The sequence below is a fragment of the Lineus longissimus genome, chromosome 6 (genome assembly GCF_910592395.1).
Source record: "Lineus longissimus chromosome 6, tnLinLong1.2, whole genome shotgun sequence".
Lineage (NCBI taxonomy): Eukaryota > Metazoa > Nemertea > Pilidiophora > Heteronemertea > Lineidae > Lineus > Lineus longissimus.
Genome location: NC_088313.1, coordinates 8208301 through 8221431, shown reverse-complemented (window position 1 = coordinate 8221431; position 13131 = coordinate 8208301). Strand labels below are relative to the sequence as shown.

At 41.1% G+C, this 13131-nt stretch overlaps 1 long non-coding RNA gene across 1 annotated transcript in view; it reads left to right on the top strand.

The window, feature by feature from the left end:
* Positions 1-13131, top strand: part of LOC135489474 (uncharacterized) — a 110208-nt gene continuing 97077 nt past the window's right edge. Inside the window, exons 1-2 of the long non-coding RNA XR_010447168.1 lie at positions 1-309; positions 1162-1383. This is a non-coding gene — a long non-coding RNA (uncharacterized LOC135489474). The remainder of the gene's footprint in view (positions 310-1161; positions 1384-13131) is intronic.

Here is a 13131-nt window from a genome sequence, read left to right as displayed (position 1 = left end):
AAGAGGCCCAAGGGCCTGGCGCTCAGCTGAAATGGATAGGTGAAGGCAAGGGCCAAGTGTGTGTCGGTACCGTTATTATGAGGCAACGTGAAGCTATAACGTCTAGCACGCAGAAGTGCTGGTGCGAAGACCTTCTTGCTATATCAGTGCATGCTGAAGTACTGAGTTGACGTCACCCTGCTATATGACGTTGCCGTTGCAGTAGTGGGGTGTGTGATGACGTCAAGGAGTTGTGTGGTGACGTCAAAGAGTGGAGTCCTTGTCTTCATGCAGCGTAGGTGGAACTAATAACATGCACATGGACACAAGGTACATAATTATTACAGTGTATTTTGTGAGGTGGGGCCTGGTGCTTTACAATGGTCAAATGAACCGACTGTTGTCTGGACATTGATGAAGTGGATGCAGCCAAATGTTTGGGACGGTCTTTTTTGTATGTGAAGAAAAGAAGATAAAGAGTTGGTTAACAAAATGAACTTTATTGGTGTGACAGATATTTGATGCCTTTCGGCAGATATTTGAAGCGCCTTGCGGCAGATATTTGTTGCCTTGCGGCAGATATTTGATAACGCTCTCCGGGAATGGAAAGCAGTAAAACGAGTAAGCACACCTTACTCTGAATGTGGGAACAGCAAGTGCTTTCCTGGACTTGAAATGTGCCAACGACTCCTCTTGCAATAACCAACAACAGTAAATCTGTAAAAAAAGAGAAGAGAAATTAACACAGACTGAATAAAAAAGGGTGACATAGACGGGGAAATGTACACCACCGGATACAGTCTGTGCTTGACCAGGCATCGGTCAGATGATATCCTGAACAAGGCATCTATGGAAGCAAATCCAGAAAGAGACTTAACCTTTGAAGGGCACACTTATTACTCAGTGAAAAGTCAGTCCTGTGGGCTGTTTTCGAATTCAAAATAAAAGTGTAACCTCTTTAAATTAGTCTCACAGACTGAACCATAGTGAGCCGAGAGCTGGGCTTAAAGATGAGCGAGTGGTGTACTACATTTTGAAAATTGTCTATCGTCTACGACATGTGACAGAACAGGATCTAGTGGACTTAATGATGAGGTACTATCAAATAAGGTGTCCATCAATTGAATCATGAGGGCCTGTTGAGTTATCCTCTTAGGCTATCGTTTTTGTCTTTTTTTACAGCCAACAGTACAACCATGCACAGCGCAGTGTACAGACAGTACAGGATTGCAAACCAAAAACATGAGCATTGCTGCCTAACGAAACTGCAGTGGAATTCATACTACGATGTCATAATGTGACTTTCAAAATAATTTTTTTCACGGCCAATGACCAGACAGGGAGAAAACAAACGTAAATGGCGAGATTTGTTGCAAAATTGCCAACCACAACAACTCAGGGACCGTAGCCAAAATAGCCGACGGCGAATTCTCCGGTCGCTCGCGCAGTCCATAAACAAGCATCAATTTTACCAACTTTGGGCGCAAGCTTGGTCATCAAAGTTACAGAACTGTTAGAAATACATCTAAACAATAAATATACAGTTAAAAGTGCATAAAAATCCCGTTTCAACCTCCGGGCGATACCTTTTTTTTCTCTGCCAGACTTCGGGCCCTACCGGTCGTTATTTAGTGCGACCGCCACCAGAGTGTTTATCAAGATCTTTCGCCGTTTTAATTGCGCGTTTTAGGCAGATTAATCAATTATTAAATGCATGCATTATATATCACCGAAATGATTACTGCGTAGGCTATTTGAAATTAAGTTCAGATATTATTTTCGATCTTTGAACTGAAATAAGGCTAGTGATTCTTGACACCCGGTCGACAAATCAGGACTTGCAAAATTCACGTGAGATCGCTTGCATCATCGGCACGTTTGAAAGCCGAATTTCTCAAATTCCACAAATATTTATCACATACTATATGTATCACCACAAAGGTAACTCTCTAGACTATTTGAAACCAAGTTCAGATACTTATTTTCACAAAAATTCGAAGCTATGCAAGCGATTTTTCAGTGGTAGAGATCGACGGAAACAAATTTCTCGCTCTAAAATGACATGAGACGAGCACCAACTTTCGCTAATTTGTGCACAAAATTTCCGCAATATTATAAAAAACTATCGATAAATCTGAATTATATAGACTCTTTGCAGTACCTTCACAAATTTCAGGTACATGGTCATGTTGATTAAAAGAGTATCAACCGATTGAACATGAGAAAGTTCACTCACCTTCATTGAAGCAGCGACTACCGCCATTTTTAAATGGTGGCATCTCTTCTATCGATCGGCCAATCAGCAGCACTGCTTGCAAAAAAGTTGAGCCACCGCCAAATTTGAAATCGCCAAAATTCAGTCAATGTGCCTGCAGCACCAACTGGCGGTGAAAACTATATTAATTCCATTAAAAGTAAAAAATGAAAAAATATTTAAAAATATTCAGCCATATTTGAAATCAATATTTGCTCTGTGGACCGAGGTAAAAAGGGAAAGAAATCTAAACGCGAAATGACCTCATTCTCTTAATATAGGTCGGATCGTGCTGATTTTTCGTTTTTTGAGTTCCCCTTGGGCAACTCCTAATTTAGCACCGTCAACGAAGTGGCTAGGCCTTCCCGGTCAGAAATGTCCAATTTTGTCCACAGATGGGTCCCTAGATGGATGGATGGATGGATGGATTGCAGGACGGACACCATTTGAACAGCTATTCTACTAGCTCCGCTGACTTTGTCAGCTGAGCTAAAAACAGACAATCTACATTTCCATACTCTCGACATTTTAGTTTAAGTTCGTTTTGTGAGGAATGGCAATCATACATAAAAGAAAACGGAATAAGCCATGTGAAAATTTACTGTGACAAAAATTGCCTAGTCCTTGAACTTACAGAGGACAAATACTTTTACCTTAATCTCATATTTTATGATACTGTAAATGATACACCAGCTGGCAAAACATTCTCCTCACGCTTAGCCCATGTGGTAAATGAATGGTTCGGCTTTAAACAAGATGTGTTCAACAAGAAAGGAAAATACTACTCCACCAAGCCACTTAACTTTTACAGAAAAGAAGTATTTTTAAGATCAAATTTGGTTGACAAAACTAAGACCCTCTACAACAATAAACCTTCTGACATTTTATGTAATTTTTTTGTTGAAGATGGTGATCAGGTACAATACCAGAGATATGAACTCAATTGTAAGAAAATAGTGAACAAAAAATGTACAAATCATATCAAATTTGAAATCACTGATGTGAGTGGTAAAATAATTAATTTCAGAGGGAGCACAGTTACTTTAAATTTTTCAATTGAAACTAAGAATAGTGTGTTTGAATAATTCTACGCCATTAAACTAAGATTACATGTTTTAGGAGTTTTGTCACAGTTATGTTTGCCTTCTGGTTTACTTCCTTTTAATTTGCTTACTTCTGGTTTACTACCTTCTCGTACTTTCTTGTTAGTTTTAATCTTAGGATATTAGTAAATGATGACTGCAAAACCAAATGCAGCTAAAATGACATACAGTGTTGTACTCCTGGAACTTCCAGTATTTTCATGCTGATCCAGCTCTGCTCTTTGGACTTTGTCCGAATTGATATCAGTACTTTCAGTATTTTCAGGCTCTGGTCCGGGTTGAGTTGAACTTTGTTTGGGTTCATCGTCTTTCCTAGTAAACCTCTCCTTTTTTGACTTCTTGAATTCCTGAGATCTTTTACCTAATTCTCGAGACCATGCAATTTGTTTTTCTGATCTTCCTCTCTTAAGGGGCTTTTCACTGTCCGTCACTCGAGCTATGCTTTCAAGCTCTGCTCTCTGGACTTTGTCCGGCTCCACTTCTGTTTTCTCCACTTAATCTTCTGAAATTTTCATGTTCACTAGCAGAGTTTGGTTCGTGACAATGTCCTAAAGTGATCAGTGTTGATGAGGCAAGAGCAGTTAGTGCACCCATTCTCAAACTCAACCATCCTAACCATTTGTCCAATTCATTGGTAACAATGTAATCATTTCTTAGGTCTTTGTACAGCTGGTCTTCGTCATCAACAGGCAAGATCAGTTTTGTTAGTTTAGTGTAAGTTTTTAAGACTGTCTTACCCAATGAATCGTTAAGTCTGGCAGCCATCTTTGTCATGTAAATTCTATGGTGTTTCAATACTTCCTTCTCATTCATTGCGTCTAAGTCATTAAATGTAAGCTGTTTATTTAGGAAATCCTTGCTTTTACCTGTTGCAACAAGCACCTCAAGGTCTAGTTTAGCTTTAAAGACCTAGACTGTTGACATATTTCTAACTGTGAATTCTTGGCGAATTGAAAAATGAACACTGTATAAAACACCGCATTGTTGTCATTTATCCAATAAAGTAATGTTATTGCAATAAAAACATACTTTTAATGCGGCATCGATCGGTCCCACCCGAACGCGATAAGTAGCCAGGTTGAATTAGGTCATATGCAAATCAAGTCGGACAAAGGTCAAGTGACGTATGCGGAGGAATCTCCCCATTCGACCTAGTTTCGATCAAGTGTCAACATCATGGAAGACGACAGCTTCAGCAGCGATTCATCGTCAGATTTATTGGATTATTCAGCATCAGACAGCGATGGATCAGAATTATTTTTTGATGAAGATGATCAAGCGAGACTGGACGAAAGCGTTGATCAGAATGAAGCACGGATTCTGCCTTATATGTACGAGCCAAGGCCGACTGAAGTGGACGCTGGTCAACCGGCAGTGATTGCAGCCGCAATGGAACCTGTGGCAGAGATCGACTTTTCCGTCTTAGAAAATTGGTAAGTCACCACATTATCTTACGGAAGTAGGCTCTCTCTCAGCAGGGAATGAGCTGATGAGAATATTAGTCAAGTGTCAACCTTACCATAGATATCAGAATCGGTGCAATTTTCTCGACTACTGCGAGATGTTTACAAATGTACATCCAGTATACAAGGCAGTGTCAGTGAGTAGTCAAGACGTCCATGTCCAGCTGTGCATCAATCAGAATGACCAACAAAAGAAAATATTTGCTTTCTCCAAAGTGTTTTATCGTCACTTTCTTTCATATAGTGCTCATGAACTACAAAACATGTTTTGAATAAATATGATAACAATAATTGAAATGCATGATTGATAAAGATGATTGACAGGACCGAAATTATACATTACAAGTAAGTTGCTTGTTGGAGTCTTATTATATTACTCCAAGCATGTTGAAAATGTAAGTTGGCCATACAAGGCCTAATTTAGAACAGTATTGGTACCCTATAGTTAGTACTGGCTCTAGTATGCATCAACCAGAAATCATCACATTATTCTAATTCTCAATGTTCTATCTTACAGGTGCACCTGCGACAACTGCCATGTTCTACCAAAAAGATCAGAGTGCATTTGCTGCCAAAAGATTGACAGGTACCAGGCAAAATTGGTGGATACTGCCAAGGGTGAAGAGAAGCCAAGGTGCATCACTGAACATCGGGGTTTCGATCCAGTCTGCCTCAATGAGTTTGTACTGGAGACTGCTTGGCTCCATTACACCCAACAGTACGGAAAGAAGGCGTACACTGGACCACACAAACGTTTACGCCATGTTGCATACAGACAGTTGGTTCGTTGGTGCTACGGATTTGTGGGCAAGGACATTCGCGTGGTGGTTCCATCATGTGCAGTTTCAAAAATACGTGCATTCTTTCCTCCACCAGAGTTGGAGGAAAATGCTCAATTCGTTGGTTTCATGGATGTAGATGAGGCTTAGATTGACTGATTCATGACAATACATTTTTACAAGTATACTTTTCTTTTTATCTTGACAAAATCATAGTCATATTTACAAAGATTCCATTGCCAAATCATAGACTGGAATACATTATTAATCAAAACAGACTTTAATCTTTAAAATTACTCTGCTGTCTGGTCAAAAATGTTTATGATAGATTATTGTGTTTACAAATAATAAATATACATCAGAGTTTCAGACATATTTTTGAACTTATTTCTTGAGTGCCACTTGGCAATGCTTGATTTAATTGAAATTACATGTCTAGACATTCATAGACAAAAGAGACTACGAATGAGGATACACAACAAAGCTTAATCAGAACAACAACAGGATTTGGTTACTTCATACATACAATTTGTGTAGCTATCCAGAAAATAGAAAGAGTCCTGATTGCACACAATATAGCATTACTTCTGAAAGCGTGCATGAACGAGGTACTCCGATACTGCCTGCTGTTTACTTTCGGGGCGCTCATACAATGCACACAGTAGGGATGGTTCCACCTCGCTGATCTCATGAGTCGTCCCACTGCTTACAAGTTCCATAACCTCCGTTCGGACTTTGTCGGCATATCCTGAAAGGAAAGGCCGTTGGTTAGATACAAAAGCTAAACATTGAACATGATCTTCACTTTCAGCTAACTTCTCCACTGTGATGAGGTACCATTGACATTGTCAGAGATACTAGTAACCTTAAGTTTCTGAAGTGTCTAGTACATGTAGCAAAGTAAAGCCACAGTTAAAGTGCACACAATCAATATTTTTTTATCAAAGCGCACAAACTTTGCATGTTCATTTGTTATACTGTCCACAACGGCTCTTTGGGAAACGAATGTTGTAAGACAGGTTTCCATCCTTTTTTTTTCTGTCTCTCCTCTTTTCGGCCATTTTCATTGAAATGAAGAGCAGCAAATTGAACCATACAAATGTGGAGAAAATATTGTACATTAGAACGGAAAACAGCATTTCTGATCTGATTTTTCTGTTGTGATTAAATTGCTTGGCAGGGAAATTTTACTTCTGCCAGTCAAAATTTAGCTTCATCTAATTTTCAACATTACTGGACATCAGCTTACCTAGTCTTCATTCCTTGGAAGCCAAAGTGATACATTTTGGGTGCAAAATGGTTGATGGTGCTATGGAAGCCTTCAAGTCCAGACGTTTGACCATCAATGCTCAGCTTGGCAACATACTTGAGGACATCCCTGTTGAGGATGACTCGACGACATATTATTTCATATGCTTCAGATGCTGAAAGAAGAATTGTGAGTGTTATAATGTATTTTCTACATTCAACAATTAATACTGTCCAAAGTTGCCCACAAAGATCACAAGTTCAAACATGTAAACTGGACAGCAAATGAGTATGCAACAGTCAAGTTTTCATTTTCTTAGATACATGAAATACAATTGACTGACTCATTTATGCAATAAATGCATCAACAAGCAATGGAGATACAAGCTAATTTACCTGGGTCAAGCCAAAGCCTTGGGGGTAAGTTCACCATGAGCACATCTTGGAAAGAGGTCATTGTCATGCTCATGCACATTTATGATGTGGTTGGCCAGCGAACGCCACTTGGCGACCATCAACTCCCCGTTGTAATCACTTGTTACTGCACACCAGTACAAGTGATTTATGATGCTCCTCTGCCACATTTTCACTTCCGGAAATTTCTTCAATTTGGCCATTCTCTTCTTTAGACCTGAAAATGAGAGAAAGAGAAATTGACAGAGACTAAAAATAGCAATTCACTGGTTGATGAATTCATATACAGTGATTGTGTTACTGAGATAACAATGGATACTTTCAATTTTTTATAACTGTCATGATTGTAGTGAGCATGTTCTTCAACAAACTTTTGTCATTCCTAATGTATTCACTTACAGAAAAAAATCTTTTTTCCTTTTTGGATGTCACCCGTGATCTATTTCAAAGTTTACACTGTACCTTTTCCAACATGCCAAATATCCAGATTATGAGTCACTTTCTCAGCTTTTTCTTCCTTTAGATACTTGGCCACACCAGGGTGGCCGTCAGTTGTCAGCTGTATCTTGACATTTGGGACGCACTGATCTACAAGATGAATTGCTCGAATAAGATCCAGCTTCTCCATGGCGGCACTTTTCTGTGTCTGTGGCTCAGTGGACTGTAAAAAAGATTAATCATTGAATAAGAATTTACTTGACACAGATATGTTTTAGGGGTGCCATGGTATTGAAAGTTCTCAGCCCATGCATTTGCCATTTGTCATATTCACTGAAGTAAATGATCTTAAAAATCATAGATACTAGCACCAGAACTTTTGGGTGATGACTTTCCCACAGGCACAAGCTGAGCTAACAAAAGATAAAAAGTTCACCTACCACAATGAGTTCCGTGCAAGCAATTGCATTCTGCTCCGTGTCGTGCAGACTGTAACTTGCATATTTTGCACACCGTCCCATTGAGTCGCATCTGGCGTCCCCTGAGAGTTGGACGTCATCGCCCATCCTAGACATCAATTCAATGTACTCTTTCTTAGAAACTTTTGTTGGTGGACGAAAAATGTCTGCTTGGAAAAGCACTGCAACCCCCAGAACTCTAGCAGTCAGACTGTTTTACTGGGGATTCCGCCAGAACAAAGCAGCGCAGTTGAGAGGCTAATGTTACCAGAGGGATAGGTCCCAATCATTTCCTGGCTACTCCACTTTGTGAGTTTATCACAACTCAGACATTGCTGAGAAATGTTCACAAGGGTGCCATTCATTGAAGTAACACTAGCCTCAGCTCCCTTGCTGCCACAGTTCTGACAGACTCTGAAGAGGTGTAGTAACTTCCGCTTCGCCACAACATAAAATGTCACTCTCTCAGTGTCTTCAGCATCAGCATCTGTATCCATACATTACTGGAAAATAATAAGAATATTTTGAATTACGAGAGCAAAACATACAAAAGATGAAAGCTTAGCATTAAAGTAAGTACATAGTCACCCTTATCCAATGTCATCGATCTTTGCAGGACCAATTTGAACTCATGTTGCCTCGGCTACCTCAAAGTGTATCGCGGGGATTTTATACAAAATGCATCAGGCATAGATACTTAAGGTTACCATAACAATAACATGAAATGAACCTAATAAACTTACGGTTCTTCATAAGAGAAATTCGGGTTCCATGATGGATCTTTCCTCTCTGAATCCTCATGGCTAAATGACACATCATCAAGGTCAGGGTCCATGTCGATGTTATCTGTGGCTTTTCGTTTTCTTTTTACATTAGGGGTTGAAGCAACAGGGACAGCGTCACTTTTCTTTGGGCTGATTCGCGGAGGAAGATGCCAATCTGCTGGCAGATTGACAAAGGGATGTCCAACAATGTCACACTGAACAGGATAAGATCGCTGAGATGGCTTGACTGTGCAAAGCTTGCTTTTCATCTCAGGAGCAGCCTGACAGTGAACACTGCGGACATCAGCGGGTGCGAAACTTGTGATCAAAACTGAAAAGGAAAAATTGCATTCTAAACATTCAAGGAAGCAAACTATCACCAAGGTCAAGGAGCATGTTTGTTTAATAAGAAGGCATGTAGCCTAGTTATGATTATGAATGTCATGTACAACACATGACATACTGTTCTACTAACCTTTGCTACGGACCAAAAACTGCATACGAAACATAGCATCAGTCTCAACACCTTGGTCTCGCATCGCATCACCAGGGCCTGGCTGATCATCTGAATCCATATCTGGTTCTGAATCTTGCTAAGGAGTTGTGGGGAAACCATCCAATGCATCTTGAAGTGTCTGTAAATATGTAAAATCTCATGAAAGATTCAGCCACAAGGCCCTGCCAGAGACACAACTTTGCAGTAACTAGTCTCACCTCTAGAACGGGTGAATTACTCCAGAGGAAAAATACAATAAAACTACAAGATGTTTACCAACCTCTGACAAGTTAACTCTACAGATAGTACAGTACCAGTGCCTAACCCTGCAATGAATGAACGCCCAACTTACTCTTGTATGCTCTTTTCTCTCCTAATAAACTGACTGACGCGATCTTTTCACTTGCGATGGTCCAGATTCCATGTTTGCTGGTGGTGGTGGCCCACATTCATGCTCTGTGCGACTTGAATCAAAAACTGTTGGTACAGCATCATCATTTCTTTTCCAAAGTCTAAAAGTGAAAAAAGTAACATAAACATCTCTGCCTCTGGACAGCTTGAGCTTGACTTGTTGTAATTTGTATGGACGTTAGTTAAGGTGAAACCTAACTCAGCTCAGTTGGCCAGAGTCTAGAATTGCATTTCTCTTGAATCATGACATGGTATCATGCAACTTTGGGTATCATTCCATTAAATACATTAAATACATTAAAAGGCCTATTTCAGATCCAATCCAAGGCAAAGAATCATTCCAGAAGAATGTGGTCAGTTTTTTGGTGACACCCTTTTTTGCGGCTTGGGTTCAGTGTTGGGACCATGATATACTATATAGGCCTTCACACTGACACACTCACAGTGACAGACACAGCATATTTTGCAGCATTCTTAAAGAGTTATTGTCCAGATTCTCATTTTGCCTACCTTTGCTCACGATATCCTTTTTCAGCAGCATGTTCCGTGACGAACTTGACTGTCGAATGGTAGCAATCCCTGGTAAAATGCGAGGAACAAATCACCAAACCACTCGACGACGTCACAAAATCCTTCCGTTTGAAACGCACAAAACGAACCCACTGTGAGCGTAAACCTTCATTTGATGGAAACTTGTGCACCATTATACCTTTCGCCGGGTCTGGAACATTATTACAATTCCCACAAACGCATCGATTAGGCATTTTTTCAAGAAGATATATCGAGACACAAAATTTCCAAAATGCACTGAATACTGTAACGCGATGTATGGATGTACACAATGGCACTTAGCGCGACGAACAGACTTCGGAGCCGGTTCCTTCGCATACGTCACGAACGGAAATTACCGAAGTGTTCCGAATGGGAGTTGGTAGTTTTTTATTTCCAAGCAGACGATGATGAGACCGATCACAAAAACATCAAAAAAAGTTTTAGTAGAATCATTTATAAAATACCAAGCCGTAAATTAACTTTATATAGTATCAAGGTTTCTACAGTGTTGAGCTTTACTGCGATAATTCTAGGTCTTTAAGGCCATTTTCAGTTAAATTTTGTTGAGAGCTAGTTGACCCTAGGCTAGTTGACAGTTAGTCGGACTTTGTCCTGAGAGCGTAGCTCGAGTTGACCCGAGTTGACCCTAGTTGGCCACTAGAACTGACTAAATTTGAACTATTTAACGCCTTGTTAGAAGCTTGTTGGTTTGTAGTGTAATTCTGTTGGTAATTAGTACCTTTCTGTTGGTAATTAGCAGTGTTCTGTTGGTAATTGGTACCTTTCTGTTGGTAATTAGCAGTGTTCTGTTGGTAATTAGTACCAACTGAATTTGAACCTGTATTAACTGGGATCACTCCGATTTGTTTCATTTGCTGTTCAATGACAGATGCTTCCTGATTATTCATTTATTTGAAAGGAAAATCCCTTCCAGACAAAGTCCTAAGAGCATATCTCGTTCTGGCAAGTTCTAGACTACATGGTAAAGGGTAACATTTACTAATATCTTGCACCTCCAATGCCTTCATTAGAATTTCACTTTGTTTATCGATTGCTTGTTCATTTTCATATGCAAGCCTGTAATTGTTTGTGGCGCCTGGGGACGAGATTGCTCACGGGTGACCTTATAAATGTGAGCGGGTGTGGGCCTGGTGGCAGTCAAGAGCTGCTCTCCGTACTGACAGCGTCGTACGTTATATGTTATTATTAAAGTTGTAACCAGGAGATAGGAGGTGCGTAATAAAGTATCATTCAGTTATATATTGCGTAATTATTGGCCGAGGTAGACGTCACATTGGCGGCAGCGGTGAAATTACGAACAAAAATTGGGTAGTTTTGACATGTGAATCCCAGTGAAACTGACGTGTATACTACATACGCTACCATTGCATTGCCGATTGCATGAGACTTGGCCGTCACATTCACTTAAAAAATGGCCGGGAAATACACGCCAACAGTTCGTTTCGGACCCAGGAAGGGTACACCTACCTCTTTTGAACTAGCTGACACAATAAGCATGTCTGTAACTGAGCATGATATGTCGGAAAGTGGCGATCTTGACTCCGTTTTGGCCTTGGACAGATATCGACGGCGGTCAACAGACCGCAGTCGAGAATCCCGATCTCGCCTCCAGGGTACAAATCGTCGGAGATGGAGCAGGCAACTAGAACAACAGGCTCTTGAAAATAAATTGCGAGATGAGATTCGAGAACTGGAACAGGCCTTGAGACGAGGGGAAGTAAATTTGGGAAATTTACCGAATAGGCCTTCAACTAGAAATCACGATAGGAAGTTTCTCGACCGTAGGCCTGCCTATGGTTATACCGAATATGAATTGCCTGTTCGCTGTGGTGAGAGGCCCTACATGCCGTCTTCTCACGAGTTACTCACCAGTGGCAGCCGGAGGCAGGCAGACAACAGCCTAACTAGAGTTGCTTGTGAGCACATCGAGAGGGTTCCGAGACAGTCTTCTCGCGAATTACTCACGGCTCGTGAGTATGGTGAGCTACTCACTCATGAGTTACGCACTGCTCGGGAGCACAGCAGGCCGACTCACGAGTTGGCTGCTCATCATGAGTTACTCACGACTCGTGAGAAAGGTGAGACGACTCACAACAGGCGGACTCACGAGTTTGCTGCTCATGAGTTACTCACGACTCGTGAGAAAGGTGAGACGACTCACAACAGGCCGACTCACGTGTTTGCTGCTCATGAGTTACTCACGACTCGTGAGAAAGGTGAGACGACTCACAACAGGCCGACTCACGAGTTGGCTGCTCATCATGAGTTACTCACGACTCGTGAGAAAGGTGAGACGACTCGCAGCAGGCCAACTCACGAGTTTGCTGCTCATGACGTACTCACGGCTCGGGAGGAAGGTGAGGCGACTCGCAGCAGGTCGACTCACGAATTGGCTGCTCATAGGTTACTCACGACTCGTGAGCATGGTGAGAGTGTCCATAAGCCCATCCTCGAGTTATTCAGTGCGGAGAGAGACGAGTCTTATTTTCCTCAAGAGATGGTGACCGCGATTCAACCTACCCATCCGTCGGAAAAGTTCTACCCAACCAACGAAAGAGGGAGTCCAACTCATGAGTCACCTGATTCTGCTGATGTGAGAAGTAGGCATGTGACGCTTCTCAATCCTCTGGAGGAGGTCAGAAATTTTAGGCCTGCGCATCAGACATGTCCGAGGAATATTAGGCCCACGTGTGAGGCCCTCACAGTCAGCAAGGATCTGTATGACAATGACTGCCCACAAACTGAGGAACC